The following is a 16,230-nucleotide window of genomic DNA, read 5'->3' on the forward strand; positions in this document are numbered from 1 at the left end:
CTCCAGTCTCGGCATGGTATTGTGTCCTTGGGAAAGACGCTTTATTCAGACTTTCTTCACTGACTCCACCCAGGTGTGAATGGGTATCTAACTTATAATAATAATAATAATAATATAGCGCTGAATCTTGTACAGAGACAAATCTAAGCACTTTCACACCAGTTATTCACACGCATGCATAACTCTAAAACTGAAGAAACTGAAGACAAGGAAGAGGTAGGGGAGGGAGGCTATCTTGTGAAGAGGTGGGTTTTAAGGCCAGACTTGAAAGAGCTGGGTGCGGAGACCTGACGAAGCGAAAGAGGAAGTTCATTCCAACTTCGGTTTTGGGTAAGTTAAACGACGATAGGAGAGGGCTGGGCCCTGCCTTCCTGTGCCCAGCCCTCGAGACAGTGGAGTAAGAATTCACTGCCGCAATAGCCGTAAAAGTCTGGGCGACCTTTAACCCGTAACCTTTGAACCCATCACAGGATAAGGAGTCAGGTGTTGTAAGGCAATAGTCTCTGCCCTGCAAAAGCCCAGCAAGAAGAAGACGTTACACACCAGTTTTGGATTTCCCGTTTTCTAACTGAAGCAGAACTCTTTCCGCGGTCACGTTTCTGTAAACAACAATGTAACCCCCGGGGGTGAACGGTTCAAGTCTTCGTTGACTCGCACCTGCTGATTCCGTGTTTGTTGGTTGCCGTGTCAGGGTGTTGGGTGTTGGGTGTTTCTTGGTGTTGGTGTCGTGCAGTCAGGGTGTTGGGTGTGTGTGTTTCTTGGTGCTGGTGTCGTGCAGTCAGGGTGTTGGGTGTGTGTGTTTCTTGGTGTTGGTGTCGTGCAGTCAGGGTGTTGGGTGTTGGGTGTGTGTGTTTCTTGGTGTTGGTGTCGTGCAGTCAGGGTGTTGGGTGTGTGTGTTTCTTGGTGTTGGTGTCGTGCAGTCAGGGTGTTGGGTGTTGGGTGTGTGTGTTTCTTGGTGTTGGTGTCGTGCAGTCAGGGTGTTGGGTGTTGGGTGTGTGTGTTTCTTGGTGTTGGTGTCGTGCAGTCAGGGTGTTGGGTGTGTGTGTTTCTTGGTGTTGGTGTTGGTGTCGTGCAGTCAGGGTGTTGGGTGTGTGTGTTTCTTGGTGTTGGTGTTGGTGTCGTGCAGTCAGGGTGTTGGGTGTGTGTGTTTCTTGGTGTTGGTGTCATGCAGTCAGGGTGTTGGGTGTGTGTGTTTCTTGGTGTTGGTGTCATGCAGTCAGGGTGTTGGGTGTGTGTGTTTCTTGGTGTTGGTGTCGTGCAGTCAGGGTGTTGGGTGTGTGTGTTTCTTGGTGCTGGTGTCGTGCAGTCAGGGTGTTGGGTGTTTCTTGGTGTTGGTGTCGTGCAGGCTGGGTGTTGGGTGTGTGTGTTTCTTGGTGTTGGTGTCGTGCAGGCTGGGTGTTGGGTGTGTGTGTTTCTTGGTGTTGGTGTCGTGCAGTGAGGGTGTTGGGTGTGTGTGTTTCTTGGTGTTGGTGTCATGCAGTCAGGGTGTTGGGTGTGTGTGTTTCTTGGTGCTGGTGTCGTGCAGTCAGGGTGTTGGGTGTGTGTGTTTCTTGGTGTTGGTGTCGTGCAGTCAGGGTGTTGGGTGTGTGTGTTTCTTGGTGTTGGTGTCGTGCAGTCAGGGTGTTGGGTGTGTGTGTTTCTTGGTGTTGGTGTCGTGCAGTGAGGGTGTTGGGTGTGTGTGTTTCTTGGTGTTGGTGTCGTGCAGTCAGGGTGTTGGGTGTGTGTGTTTCTTGGTGTTGGTGTCGTGCAGTCAGGGTGTTGGGTGTGTGTGTTTCTTGGTGTTGGTTGCCGTGTCAGAGGAGGCTGGGTGTTGGGTGTGTGTGTTTCTTGGTGTTGGTGTCATGCAGTCAGGGTGTTGGGTGTGTGTGTTTCTTGGTGTTGGTGTCGTGCAGGCTGGGTGTTGGGTGTGTGTGTTTCTTGGTGTTGGTGTCGTGCAGTCAGGGTGTTGGGTGTGTGTGTTTCTTGGTGTTGGTGTCATGCAGTCAGGGTGTTGGGTGTGTGTGTGTTTCTTGGTGCTGGTGTCGTGCAGTGAGGGTGTTGGGTGTGTGTGTTTCTTGGTGTTGGTGTCATGCAGTCAGGGTGTTGGGTGTGTGTGTTTCTTGGTGCTGGTGTCGTGCAGTCAGGGTGTTGGGTGTTTCTTGGTGTTGGTGTCGTGCAGGCTGGGTGTTGGGTGTGTGTGTTTCTTGGTGTTGGTGTCGTGCAGTCAGGGTGTTGGGTGTGTGTGTTTCTTGGTGTTGGTGTCGTGCAGTCAGGGTGTTGTGTGTGTGTGTGTTTCTTGGTGTTGGTGTCGTGCAGTCAGGGTGTTGGGTGTGTGTGTTTCTTGGTGTTGGTGTCGTGCAGTCAGGGTGTTGGGTGTGTGTGTTTCTTGGTGTTGGTGTCGTGCAGGCTGGGTGTTGGGTGTGTGTGTTTCTTGGTGTTGGTGTCGTGCAGTCAGGGTGTTGTGTGGCCGGGCAGTGGGGAAAACAAGTCGTTCGTGTGTCAGGCGGGGATTGGGTTGTTGAAGACGATCACCCCCTTGTCAGTGAACACTCCCATGCTTACTCCCATTGTGTGCCGAGAAAGTGTGGGAAATTCCCTGTGGATATATTATTATATATGGGTTTTTTTGTTTTTTTGTTTTTTTGTTGTTGTTGTTTTTTGCACGAAACAACATTTTCTTTGTCATCGCGATTGATTTATGATCTTCTCGTGATACAAATGAAAGAAAAGAGGAAATGAGAGAGAGAGAGAGAGAGAGAGAGAGAGAGAGAGAGAGAACTCAGAACTCAGAAATGGTTTATTGTAGAAGGCCTTCTGACCCATTACAATGTTGAGCACACACACACACACACACACACACACACACACACACACACACACACACACACACACACACACACACACACACACACACACACACACACACACACACACACACACACACACGTTCGCGCGCGCACCCTCGATTTGGTAAAACCGGGCATGTAAACACATGTATCGAAAAATCAAAAAGGTAAATGCCTTCCATAGTGAGCAAATCCTCTTAAGCATGTACGTTCGTTGTTTTAAATGTATAACATTACAGAACTTTGGTTGTTCCTGTTATCATAATAAAGCAGCGCGACGTTTATTTGAGTGATAAATAAAGCGACCCAGATCATGAAGGATTTTTGGAGAGAGATAGAGAGGGAGAGAGAGAGAGGGAGAAAGAGAGAGAGGGAGAGAGAGAGAGAGGGAGAGAGAGAGAGGGAGAAAGAGAGAGAGGGAGAGAGAGAGAGAGGGTGAGAGAGAGAGATTTTTTTTCATGAGGAAAGAAGAATAAACATGCATATGTTGTTTTTACATTGAGCCCTCAGAGCACCACCAGGTCACCACCATCGAGCTCAATAGTGTTCACCACCAGTAACTGGAGGGGAAAGAGCTGTACTGCTTGTGTGTGCACCGAAAGACTCTGTGATGAGTGGCATCCATCAGTCTCTGGAGAACTAGGATCTTCCGCGACTGGAATGCTCCTGTATATCTATGCTGGCAAAGTAGAATCTACTGTGGCTGTGTAGGCCTGCATGCAGTGACTGTAGTGCTTGAAGGCGCTGTCTTCTAGCTGCACGTTTCTTCTGGCGACTGTCGGAGGACCTTTCCAACAATGCGTAGCAAGGAGACCGCCTGTCGCGGGTGCTGTGGTCAAATGGTTAGAGCGCTAGTCAGATTCTCGCCCGAGTTTCCTGAGTTCGATCCCAGCCACACCTGATGGGTTAAGGATGGAGATTTTTCCCGATCTTTCAGATCAACCAATGTGCAGAGCTGCTACTGCCTGAATTCCCTTCGTGTGAATTCGTAACCAGATGATCAAATACGCACGTTAAAGATTCTGTGATCTATGTCAACGTTAGGTGGGTTATGGAAATAAGAACGTATCTTGCATGTTCACCACCGAAAACTGCGTATGGCTGCCTACATGGCGGAGTGAATAAACAAAACGGTCACACACGCAAACATATCGCGCGTGTGTGTGTGTGACTGAAAACTGATTGAATGACACAGGAAACGAGTGATGAGCGCCCAATGGCAGCTGTCAGTCGGCTTTACCCAGGTAGGCAGCCTATTATGCAAATGACTTCGTGTTTGTAAAGCGCTTAGAGTTTGGTCTCTGACCGAAAATAGGCACAAAACAAGTATTCATACAATCACCATCATCATCATCATCATCATCATTATCATCGTCATCATCATCATCATCAAAGTTGTTGCTGTCGTTTCTGTCCCTTTGTTTTGTCTTCTTGAACAGACTGAAATCTTCCTTTGGTATTCGTGACACTGCACTGACATGTATTATGTCTTACCTGACAGATCATAGACATAAAGTATGTGTGAATGGTCGATACTCGAGTGTATCTGCCATGAGACATGGTGTCTCACAGGGGTCTGTCCCAGGTTCCGTTCTTTCCATGCTGTATACAATGCCTGCGCAACTCCTCTTCACTTTAAACAAACTCATCGCGCAGGTCATCAGTCATCCCAGATAGATTCATGAGCATCCTCCCCCCCCCAACCCACCACCACCCTCCCCCCATCCCCCAGCTGGATGACAACGATGGTCATCATCGATCTTGATGGACACACCACCACAATGCCTGCGTCGGATGTCATCACTCGTCGTGCCTGTCCAAATTATCTTTCGTCAACATCCTCCCTCTCCTGACTCTGTTCTAATTACCAGCACACCTGTTTCCTTTTCTTTTTTTGTTTGCTGTCTTGGTGTAATCTTTGACCAGCCTCTTTCCCCCCAACAACACATTTCTAACACATGTAAAGTTGCCCACTGTCTGGAACTGCGTAGGATCAGTTTACTGCAGATGCAACCACGACACTTATGTGCGTGTTTATTCTCTCAAGAATGGATTATTGCAATTCTCTCTTGGCATACCTTCCCAAACATCTGTCAGACTTTAACGAATTCAGAACAACGCTGCCAGAATCATTTGCAGAGCTTCTAAATCTGTACATTTCTTCTCTCTCTTCTTCACGAGTCTCTCCACTGGTTGCCCGCTTCTGATCGAATAGACTGCAAGACTGTAAGCTATCCACTCTGACACTTTCTGCAGTCAGTGGGCCTGGCCCAAAGTATCTTTCTGAACTCCTCCATATCTGTACCCCGTATCGCCAGCTCTGATCTTCTTCTTCTGATATTCGACTACTCAGGAAACTTCACGCCAGAGCTAAGACTTCCGAACAAAGACCATTTTCTTTTCAAGCTCCAAAGACGTGGAACAGGCTCCCTGATAACCCCCGACATTCTGACTGCCTCACCTCTTTCAAAACAGGGGTCAAAACACTTCTTTTCTCGGCGATAACTTTCACTGTGGCAGGTACTCCTACTGTGCGTGTGGTGTGCTTGACTGTGTTTATACATATTCATGTATGTGTATGAGTTGTGTGTGTGTGTGTGCGCGCGCACGCGCGCGCGTATGTGTGCATGTGTAGTTTGCTAGTTTGGTATGTATAATTATGCAACATTAAGGTAATGTGTTTTGTATAAAACCATGTATTTTGTAAAAGCACCTAGAGCAGGCTCTGGATAGTGGGCTTTATAAATATCCAGTGTCATTATCGTTGCTTATTTATTTTTTGACTCACTTGTGTAAACAAAGTGAGTCTATGTTATAACCTGGTGTGTGTGTGTGTGTGTGGTAAACTTTGACACTGCCATTTTCTCTCGAATTACTTTGTCCGACAATACCAAATTTGGCTTAAAAATCGCGGAAAAAAAAATCTTCACAGTCATACCAATAAGAGTTTGTAAGTCTCCCGAATTAAGCCGTGTTTCCCGTATCATTAACGGTTTATTTCGTTGAGGCCATTTCCGGGATTCAAAAAACACTTCATTACCGAATCCCAGTTGTAGTGTAATGCTAAGTGAGTGGACTTCGTGGCCTCGATTTTCTTGTTCGCAATTGAATGGAAGAAATACATATTCTGGACAGAACACATACAGTGACACAGACATCATCGACGTGTTTACTGCATATGAATCTTTTAAAGTGGATACTCAACTAACTAGAATGAATATAAAAGAGAAATTGAATCGACCGTGTCGTACTTTCCTGGCAGGTTTAACTAAACTTGTACATCTATCTAGATCCAGAGAAAAATAGCTAATTGTTGCAGTGTAATTGCGGCGATAGCCACGTCTCCTTTACCGCTTTATGATAACAAATACAGAACACATTTTAACGATTAGATTTTTTTTTTCAAGTGTATCACAAGTGAGTCTTGAAGGCCTTGCCTCTCTTGTTATTATCATTATTACAATTATTACTATCATTAGTAGTAGTAGTAGTAGTAGTGAGTAGTAGTAGTAGTCGTAGTAGTAGTGCTACTACTACTACGACTACTAGCGATAGTAGTAGTTATAGTATCTTCATCATCATGTCATCGTCGTCGTCATCATCGTTATTATTGTTGTTGTTTTCGTTGTTATCATTCTTCTTCTCCTCCTCCTCTTCTTCTTCTTCTTCTCCTCCTCTTCCTCTTTCTTCTTATTCTCCTCCTCCTCCGTCTCTTCTTCTCTTTCTCCTCCTCCTTCTTCTTGTTTTCCTCCTCCCCCTCTTCTTCTTCCTTTCCTTCTCCTCCTCCTCATTCTTCTTCTTGTCCTACTCTTCCTCCTTCCCCTTCTCCTCTTCTTCTTTTTCTCCTCCTCCTGCTTCTTCTTCTTCTCCTCCTTCTTCTTCTTCTCCTCCTCCTCCTCTTCTTCTTCCTTTCCTTCTCCTCCTTCTTATTGTTCTACTCTTCCTCCTCCTCCTTCTCCTCCTCTTCTTCCTTTCCTTCTCCTCCTCCTCCTTCTTCTTCCCCCTTCTCCTCCTCCTTCTTCTTCTTATTCTCCTCCTCCTCCTTCTTCAGTTCTTCTTCTTCTTCTCCTCCTCCACCTAATCACGCAGGGTGACAGTGTTGCAGTCTGTCATGTCCACTGACACTGTGCCCTCCCGTCTGGCAGCCCCAGCACTGACACAGCAGCTCATGCCGGCGGTCAGTCCACAAACTGCAGTCCACTGTGTGCGGCACTGGATGACCTCATCGGGTGGGACCCAGGCCAGTCCTGTCCGGCAGCTGACACTGACTTCCTCATACACCGTGATACAAATCGATACGCCAAGACGCGGAACGAAACCAAAGAAACGATACGATACGACACGACACGACACGACACGACACGACACGATACGATACGATACGATGCGATACGATACGATACGATAGACAAGATACGATACGATACGATACGTTACGATACGATCCAACGCAAAAATGCAACACAACGCAAAATCAAGACGTGAATGAGAGGGGAGGGCAGATGGAAAAAAAAAAGCAAAAAAAAAAAGCGATGTGATGTGATGTAGTATCAGTATCAGTATCAGTAGCTCAAGGAGGCGTCACTGCGTTCGGTCAAATCCATATACGCTACACCACATCTGCCAAGCAGATGCCTGACCAGCAGCGTAACTCAACGCGCTTAGTCAGGCCTCGAGGGGAAAAAAAGAAGAAAAGATGAATACATAAAAATACTACTACTGCTAATAATAATATTTATAAGGCGCAAAATCTTGATGAAGTCACTCTAAGCGCGCACGCGCGCGCGCGCGCGCACACACACACACACACAAGAAAAAAAAGAAGAAATACAATACAATAGAAAGCAATGCAACGCAATACAGTGCAATACAACACAACGTATCGCAATACAGTGCAATACAACACAACGTATCGCAATACAGTGCAATACAATGCAAAAGAAAAAAAACCAAAAAACAAAACAAAACAACTCAACGCAACACAATCCAGTCAACATAACGCAAGAACAATTACAAAAAAGAAGAAGAAGAAGAAGAAGAAGAAGAAGAAGAAGAAAAGCATAAACAAACAAAATCCCAACCAACCCAAACCAACCCCATCCATCACCGCTTCAAAACACGGCGCCGCACAACACTCCGACATCACTTCATTTGGAACCAGGTAAGCCGCAGCAACTTCTGTCATTTCATTTCTTCCCCCATCCCCTCCCTCCCTCCGGCCCCCTAATCCCAACTCCTTTCCATGCCCACACCCCCTCCCTCTCTCACTCCACCCTCCCGACCCCTCCACCCCTCTCTCCGAACTCCCCACCCTCACACTACCCTTCCCATGCCAGTTGCAGACAGATAGCAGATGGAGCTGATGTCTTTGATCTTGCCGCACGTAGCCATTCTCTCTCTCTCTCTCTCTGTCTCTCCCCCCTCTCTCTCTCTCACGGAGGACCAGGGTTGATGAGATAAGAGAAGAAAGGAAGGAGCTGTGCTGTTTAGTGTGCACGGTTTTCCAAACTGACACGGCAGGACATAGAGTGAACTGATTGACAGGGGCACGTGAGAGAGAGAGAGAGAGAGAGAGAGAGAGAGGGTGAGGGAGAGAGAGGGGAAGAGCGAAGGTGGGAGAGGGAGAAAGAGAGAGAGAGAGAGAGAGATAGTTTCAGTTTCGTTTCAGTAGCTCAAGGAGGCGTCACTGCGTTCGGACAAATCCATATACGCTACACCACATCAGCCAAGCAGATGCCTGACCAGCAGCGTAACCCAACGCGCTTCGTCAGGCCTTGAGAGAGAGGAAGAGAGAGAAGAAGAAACAGAGGGGGAGAGAGAGACAGACAGAGAGAGAGACAGGGTGTGTGTGTATATATATATATATATATATATTATATATATGTGCATCTATCTGTGTATCTATGTACTATCGAAAGAGTCGAACAGAACTAAACTGAATTGAGATTTACCTAGAAAGCGAGAGAGAGAGATGGGGGGGGGGTGGGGGGGAGGGATATACATATATGATTATATGCCGTATAAATCTATGCATCTATCTATGTATCTATCTATCGAGAGAGTTGAACTGAACTAAACTGAATTGAGATTCATCTAATGAGGGAAGCGTAATAAGCGAAAACATCCTGCTCTCAGGACAGAGAAAACAAAGAAACGAAACAAAAAGAACAAAAGATTAGCACAACAAGAAGAAAAGTCGAATGCGAGAGGGAGATAGAGAGAGGGAGGGAGAGAGAGAGGGAGAGAGAGAGAGAGAAAGTGAGAGGGAGAGAGAGCGAGGGAGGGAGAAAGAGAGTGAGAGGGAGGAAGAGGGAGAGAGAAAAAGAGATGGAGAGGGAGAGAGGGAGAGAGAGAAGGGGGAGGGAGAGGGAGGGAGAGAGAGAGAGAGAGGGAAGGAGAGAGAGAAGGAGAGAGAGAGCAACAGAAACAGAGTGAGTGGGAGAGAGAGGGAAGTAGAGAGATATAGGGAAAGAGATAGGCAGAGAGAGAGAGAGAGACAGACAGACAGAGAGACAGATACAGAATTTTCTTTTTTACTTTTCTCAGCTTTGCACATATTTTTTTTTGTGGAGGTAAGAATGTGAGTTTGATCATTGCGGAGATTTGACAGTTTCTTTGAGAAGTTGCTAGTGGTGTTTTTCCTATCCTTGTTTTGTCAAAAAAACAAGAAAACCCCCCCAACATTTTCCCTTAGACTTTGTTCATTTAAAAAAAAAAATCTTTAAACTAATACTTTTCTCTATCTCGTTATCATTTTATCGCCTTTCTTCATTTAATTTACTCACCACCTTGATCACACACACCTGGTTTTTTCCCTTCTTCTACATCATGAAATGTAGTAGACAAATGTTTAAGGTCCCATAGCCCTGTACGCCCATAGCAGCAGTGAATTCCTATCCACTGTGTCTAGGGATCGGCATAGGAAGGCGGTGTATGATTCCCCAGCGCCCATGGAAACAGGTTTCTCACAGCTTTGGTCTGGTCTTCCCACGTAGATCCCACTGAGCTCCATGGTGAAACCGCTCAAGTTTCTCACTGTCTGTAACAAGAGACCCCTCAAAGGCCACAGTTTCGATATCATCCCTACCCATTACATTCTGACTCTCAAGATTGAAACAGTAACGTTAACTCATTCAGTACGGCCAGTCCTCTCTTCTCCTCTACACAGACCCCTCGGATGTCCAGTGGGTGTCTGAATGACCCAACCTTTAGCTTCCGTCGTCAGAATTGTGGTATTCTTTGTCAACATTCACCTCTTCAGTATAAGAGCCTTCCGCTTGCAATATTTTGATGATGGTAATTGGGGTGAAACGCTGTTAACGTCGTCTCTTTCGCCGTTCGTATGGAGAGAGTTAAGAAGCGTCAGTCACTTGGTGTACTTTCCACAGTTTGAAGAAAGAAGTGCGGCGCATGTTTATTTTATTTTATTTTTCCCCTGACGAATCAGGAGAAATCAGGGCTCCGCTCCTTGAATCCAATAGCGTTCATTCTCTCTCCGAAGTTATGCACCACAAAAGTTGGATTTTGTTTCTTCATATTCTATTTTAAGCTTCAGTTATCCATTCACCACGCGATGTGATGTAAGATTGTCCCCCGAAAGGACATGGGAAGGAAACGGGAATAACAACAGCTCACGTGTTTTTTTTCTTCCAGATCTGCAGACAATTCATGGCTTGTTTTCTATTCTTGGCACTGGTCTTGGTGTGTGCCTCCCCCGCCCATTGGAGGGTGCTGTGACCTTACAAGTTTGTGAATTAAAACAGAAAGAAAGTAAGAAAGAAAGAAAGAAGGTGCCTCATAGTCTGTTCCTGTGTCTTGTTTCTTTGTCAACCTTTTACTTCTTTCAAATTCTTTCTTCTCCGTGACCACTAATACTACAACCACACACACACACACATACTGCGAGAGAGAGTGCGAGAGAGACAGAGACGGAGACAAACAGAGAGAGAGAGAGAGAGAGAGACAGAGAGAGAGAGGAAACAAATTAAAAGAAAACTAAACAACCCACCCTAAAAAGAAAATTCATCCATCACCATTGCTTTAAAACAATTTTCGCCTGTTGCCCCAATCTCACTCAGCCATCACCTCATTCCACGGGAATTAGAACACGCACGTGCAGCATTCGCCCCCTGTGCTTACTCACTACGTCAGCTTGTTTCGCTGTTTTCCCGCGGCTCCCTTCAAGCTCAAAATGAATTATCATCTAGCCAACCACTCTCTTTTATTTCTATCTTCTTTTTTTCTACGTTCTTTCGCGGCCCAACATTCCAAGGCAGCTTGTCAGTGGTTTGGGCGTGTGGCCAAACTGTTGCGTCAGCCCCGAGCAGAACAAAGTGGTCTTCACCACGCTTTCTTATCTCCCCTCCTTGTGGCCATACGCGCGTAATTTTCCCACAGAAGGTTCTGCCGTAAGACAAGCGCTATGGATAGAAAACACGTTTTGGTTAAGATATATATATATATATATATATATTTTTTTTTTCCTAATCTAAAATAGTGTTTAGAAATAATTAACATTTTCTGTCTTTGTTTACGAAGAAAATCTATGGGGCTTTTACGACGAGTGATGCACCTTCGAAAGATCCTTCTTCTTATTTTTTTGCTGTTGAAACGAGGAACAATATTTGTTTCTTTTTAGATATGAAAATCTAAAGGACACACACACACACACACACACACACATACACACACACACTCACAGAGAGACAGGCAGACAGTAATAGAGACAGATATAGACGGACAGACACAGACAGACAGTCATAAAGACAGAGACAGACAGACAGACAGTCATAGAGACAGAGACAGATAGACACAGACAGACAGACAGCAATAGAGCCAGAGACAGACAGACAGAGAGACAGACAGACAGACAGAGACACAGAGAGAGAGGGAGAGAGAGAGAGAGAGAGGGGGAGAGAGAGAGTCTAATTATCTTTGAACGGCACACCTTGTGGTCAGACTAGCATACTACAGCACCGCACCCCTTCCCCCGGCAGCTATCTTAAAACAGGTGTGTGGCCAGTTGTTTATCCCACACATGCACACAAACTGCACTGTCTTTTTTTTTTTTTTTTTGCCAACGACTATTTTTACACACACACACACACACACAGACGAGATAGCAATCTGGCACTGGCAGGTGAAGGTATTCTGCTGCATCTTTTGTCGTGGAGGCCGAGGAAGAATGCCAGCGAGCTGCGTGTGAATGTCAGGGTGAGAAACACAACAGGCGGATCCAGACAAGCCTCTGCATTGGCCGGGACGTGGTGGTGGTGGTGGCAGTGGCGGTGGTGGAGTTTGGAATGCTCGGCGCTTTGCACGTGCATTGGATTGTGTTGCGTTGCACAGTGGTGCCACGGCCACTTTGGGCAACAGGGGCATGGTGACCTTGTGGCTTGGGGTTTTGGGGGGGGGTGTTGATATCATTGTGATGCTGGTGGTAATGGTGGATATATATGTATATATATATATATATATATATATATATATATATGTGTGTGTGTGTGTGTGTGTGTGCCTTACCTTGCCCTGCCTTGCCCTACCTTACCTTACCGTACCTTGCTTTCCTTACCTTACCTTACTTTGCCTTACCTTGCCTTGCCTTACCTTGCCTTACTTTGCTTTACCTTGCCCTACCTTACCTTACCTTGCCCTACCTTACCTTACCTTACCATGCCTTACCTTGCCCCGCCCTGCCTTACTTTGGTTTACCTTGCTCTGCCTTACCTTACCTTCCCTTGCCCTACCTCATTTTACCTTGCCCTGCCTTACCTTGCCTTACCTTGCCTTGCCCTACCTTACCTTACCTTACCTTGCCCTACCGTACCTTGCTTTTCCCTACCTTACCTTACCTTGCCTTGCTTAGTCTTGCCTGTTTCTTGTCTTTCATTGTTTTTCCTTGTTTTTGCCCTGCCCTGCCCCGCACTGCCCTGCCCTGCCCTGCACTGCCCTGCTTTGCGTTGCTTTGCAGGTGTTTGTTTGTCTGAAGCGTAGTCAGATAGGATGCGAACCGGGAACATGCTTCCTGAATTATTTCTGCTTATCTCGGAATAACTTTGCGTCATCCGCATTCCGGCAGACATTTGTGAAAAACAACAACAACAAACGTTATCAATCCAAGTTAATGCCTTGCTTCTATATTGCCTTCGGTATGTGATCCTGAACAGACTTTTACCAGCTTTATAAATGCACCTTGTCTGCCTTGGCGTGTCACTGTGTGGTGCCTGGTTTCCTTTAGCATTGCTGATACATCACACCACTTGGTCTGTAATCAGCTGATGTCAAGGAAGAAGAACATGACATACGTTTAATAAGGTTGATCAGTTTTCAGTTCCTAGCTCTAAAGTGTCGTGTTGTGTGTGTGTGTGTGTGTGTGTGTGTGTGTGTGTGTGTGTGTGTACATATACATCTGTGTGTGTGTGTGTGTGTGTGTGTGTGTGTGTCGTCGTCGTCGTCGGCCTTCTTCCGTCTCGAGAGACGATGGCTGCACCAGAAATGCAGTCACTGCCGGACATTGCACTTCCTGCTGTGGCTGTGAAGACCAATGCTGGAGGACAATCTCAGTCTACTGCATGTGAGACATATAAGTAGATGTTATTCGGTTTACAGAATTCGACTTGCGTGTGGCTCTTTTTCTCCTCAGCGAGTCATTGCGGCTTCTCTCTGCTTGTTTCACCCCTCTCTGAATGGCAGATTTCCAGGATCCACGTGAGTCCGCAAGGCTTTCCCAGGACAGCACATCAATACCTGTTCTTTTCAGGTCCCGTTTGCAAGCGTCTTAGAATCTTAGTCGGGGACGGCCTCGAGGGCCCAGATCCCTCTGATAGTTCGCCGTACAGCAGATCTTTTGGGATGCGGCCTTCATCCATTCGGCGAATATGACCGAGCCAGCGAAGACGGCGTTGACTCAGAAGGGTGAAGACAGTTGGCAAGCCTGCACGTTCAAGCACTTCAGCATATGGGATCTTGTCCTGCTATGGGATTCCAAGAATGCGTCTGAAGCATCGGAGATGGAAACTGTTCAGTCTCTTCTTTTGGGCGGCGGAATATGTGGTTCATGTTCCATTCGAGTAGAGTAGGGTGCTTAGAACGCAAGCTGTGTACATCTGCATCATAGAGTTCACCGTCACGTTTTTGTTTGACCACACCCTCTTGTGAGGTTTGGGACATGACCCCGCGGCCTTCGCATATATATATATATATATATATATATATATATATATATATATATATATATATATATATATGTGTGTGTGTGTGTGTGTGTGTGTGTGTGTGTGTGTAATTGGTGTGTGTGTGTGTGTGTGTGTGTGTGTGTGTGTGCGCTTGCGCGCGTGTGTGTGTATGTGTGTTGCATTACCCGCTTTCTTCTTGTTCGGACTTTTTACATTCATCATCAGTTGTCGGCGCAATAGCCGAGTGGTTAAAGCGTTGGACTGTCAATCTGAGGGTCCCGGGTTCGAATCACGGTGACGGCGCCTGGTGGGTAAAGGGTGGAGATTTTTACGATCTCCCAGGTCAACATATGTGCAGACCTGCTAGTGCCTGAACCCCCTTCGTGTGTATATGCAAGCAGAAGATCAAATACGCACGTTAAAGATCCTGTAATCCATGTCAGCGTTCGGTGGGTTATGGAAACAAGAACATACCCAGCATGCACACCCCCGAAAACGGAGAATGGCTGCCTACATGGCGGGGTAAAGAACGGTCATACACGTTAAAGTCCACTCGTGTGCATACGAGTGAACGCAGAAGAAGGAGAAGTTTCTCATGTTGAATTAACGACTTCTCTCTTAAGAAGGTCCATCAAGTAGTTTTCTTTAATCGTACTTAAAAAATAATTATTTTAAAATATTAATCTCTGAGTCCACCCTCCCTCTATCTGGTTTTCCCCAACTCATCATTCACTTGAGCAAAGTGAATACACCACTATGTGTGACGGAACATTAAACAAAGTTATACTCCACTCCTCTTCTTCTCCTTGCTGTTGTTCTTGTTCATGTTCTTCTCAGTGTCTCCCCCCCCTCCTCCTCCTGCTTTGTCCTCCTCCTCCTGCTCCTTTGTCTTCCTCCTCCTCCTCCTCCTGCTCCTTTGTCTTCCTCCTCCTCCTCCTCCTGCTCCTTTGTCTTCCTCCTCCTCCTCCTGCTCCTTTGTCTTCCTCCTCCTCCTCCTCCTCCTTTGTCTTCTTCCTCCTCCTCCTCCTCCTGCTCCTTTGTCTTCTTCCTCCTCCTCCTGCTCCTTTGTCTTCTTCCTCCTCCTCCTCCTGCTCCTTTGTCTTCCTCCTCCTCCTGCTCCTTTGTCTTCCTCCTCCTCCTGCTCCTTTGTCTTCTTCTTCCTCCTCCTCCTGCTCCTTTGTCTTCCTCCTCCTCCTGCTTTGTCTTCTTCTTCCTCCTCCTCCTCCTGCTCCTTTGTCTTCTTCTTCCTCCTCCTCCTCCTGCTCCTTTGTCTTCCTCCTCCTCCTGCTTTGTCTTCTTCTTCCTCCTCCTCCTCCTGCTCCTTTGTCTTCCTCCTCCTCCTGCTTTGTCTTCTTCTTCCTCCTCCTCCTGCTCCTTTGTCTTCCTCCTCCTCCTGCTTTGTCTTCTTCTTCCTCCTCCTCCTGCTTTGTCTTCCTCCTCCTCCTGCTTTGTCTTCCTCCTCCTCCTGCTTTGTCTTCCTCGTCCTCCTTTGTCTTCCTCCTCCTTTGTCTTCCTCCTCCTCCTGCTTTGTCTTCCTCCTCCTGCTTTGTCTTCCTCCTCCTCCTCCTTTGTCTTCCTCCTTCTCCTGCTTGGTCTTCCTCCCCCTCCTCCTCCTGCTTTGTCTTCCTCCTCCTCCTCCTTCTTCTGTGTTTGTGCAACTTCCGTGTCCAATTATTTCTGCGAGCAAACATTAACGACAAATGCCGCTGTTATCCTGACAATTAATTATGCAGCCGTGCTCCGTTTTCGGGAACGTGTGTGTTGGGGGTGAGGGGACAGTATTCACCACAACTTGATTTATTTCTGTTATTATCAGAGTCTCTTGATGTCACACCTGTGGCCTGTTATCAACTGAACTGAGCTCCTCTTCGTCCCCCTTCTTCTTCTTCTTCGTCGTCGTCGTCTTCTTCTTCGTCGTTATCATCGTCATCATACTCTTCTTCTTCTGCAACCACCACCACCACCAACACCACCACCATCATCATCATCTTCTTCTTCTTCTTCACCATCACCACCACCACAACCACCACCACCATCTTCTTCATCCTCCTCCTCCTTCTTCTTCTTCACACCACCACCACCACCACCATCTTCTTCTTCTTCTGCGTTTGTGAATCTGCTGTATCTTCTGTGTTCACCTATTTCTGCGAGGAAACCTTTACTGACGACAATGACCGCTGTTATCTAGATAATTGGGCAGTTGTGTTCCGTTTTCGTGTTTGTGTGTGTGT

Source organism: Babylonia areolata, chromosome 9 (genome assembly GCF_041734735.1).
Source record: "Babylonia areolata isolate BAREFJ2019XMU chromosome 9, ASM4173473v1, whole genome shotgun sequence".
Classification (NCBI taxonomy): domain Eukaryota; kingdom Metazoa; phylum Mollusca; class Gastropoda; order Neogastropoda; family Buccinidae; genus Babylonia; species Babylonia areolata.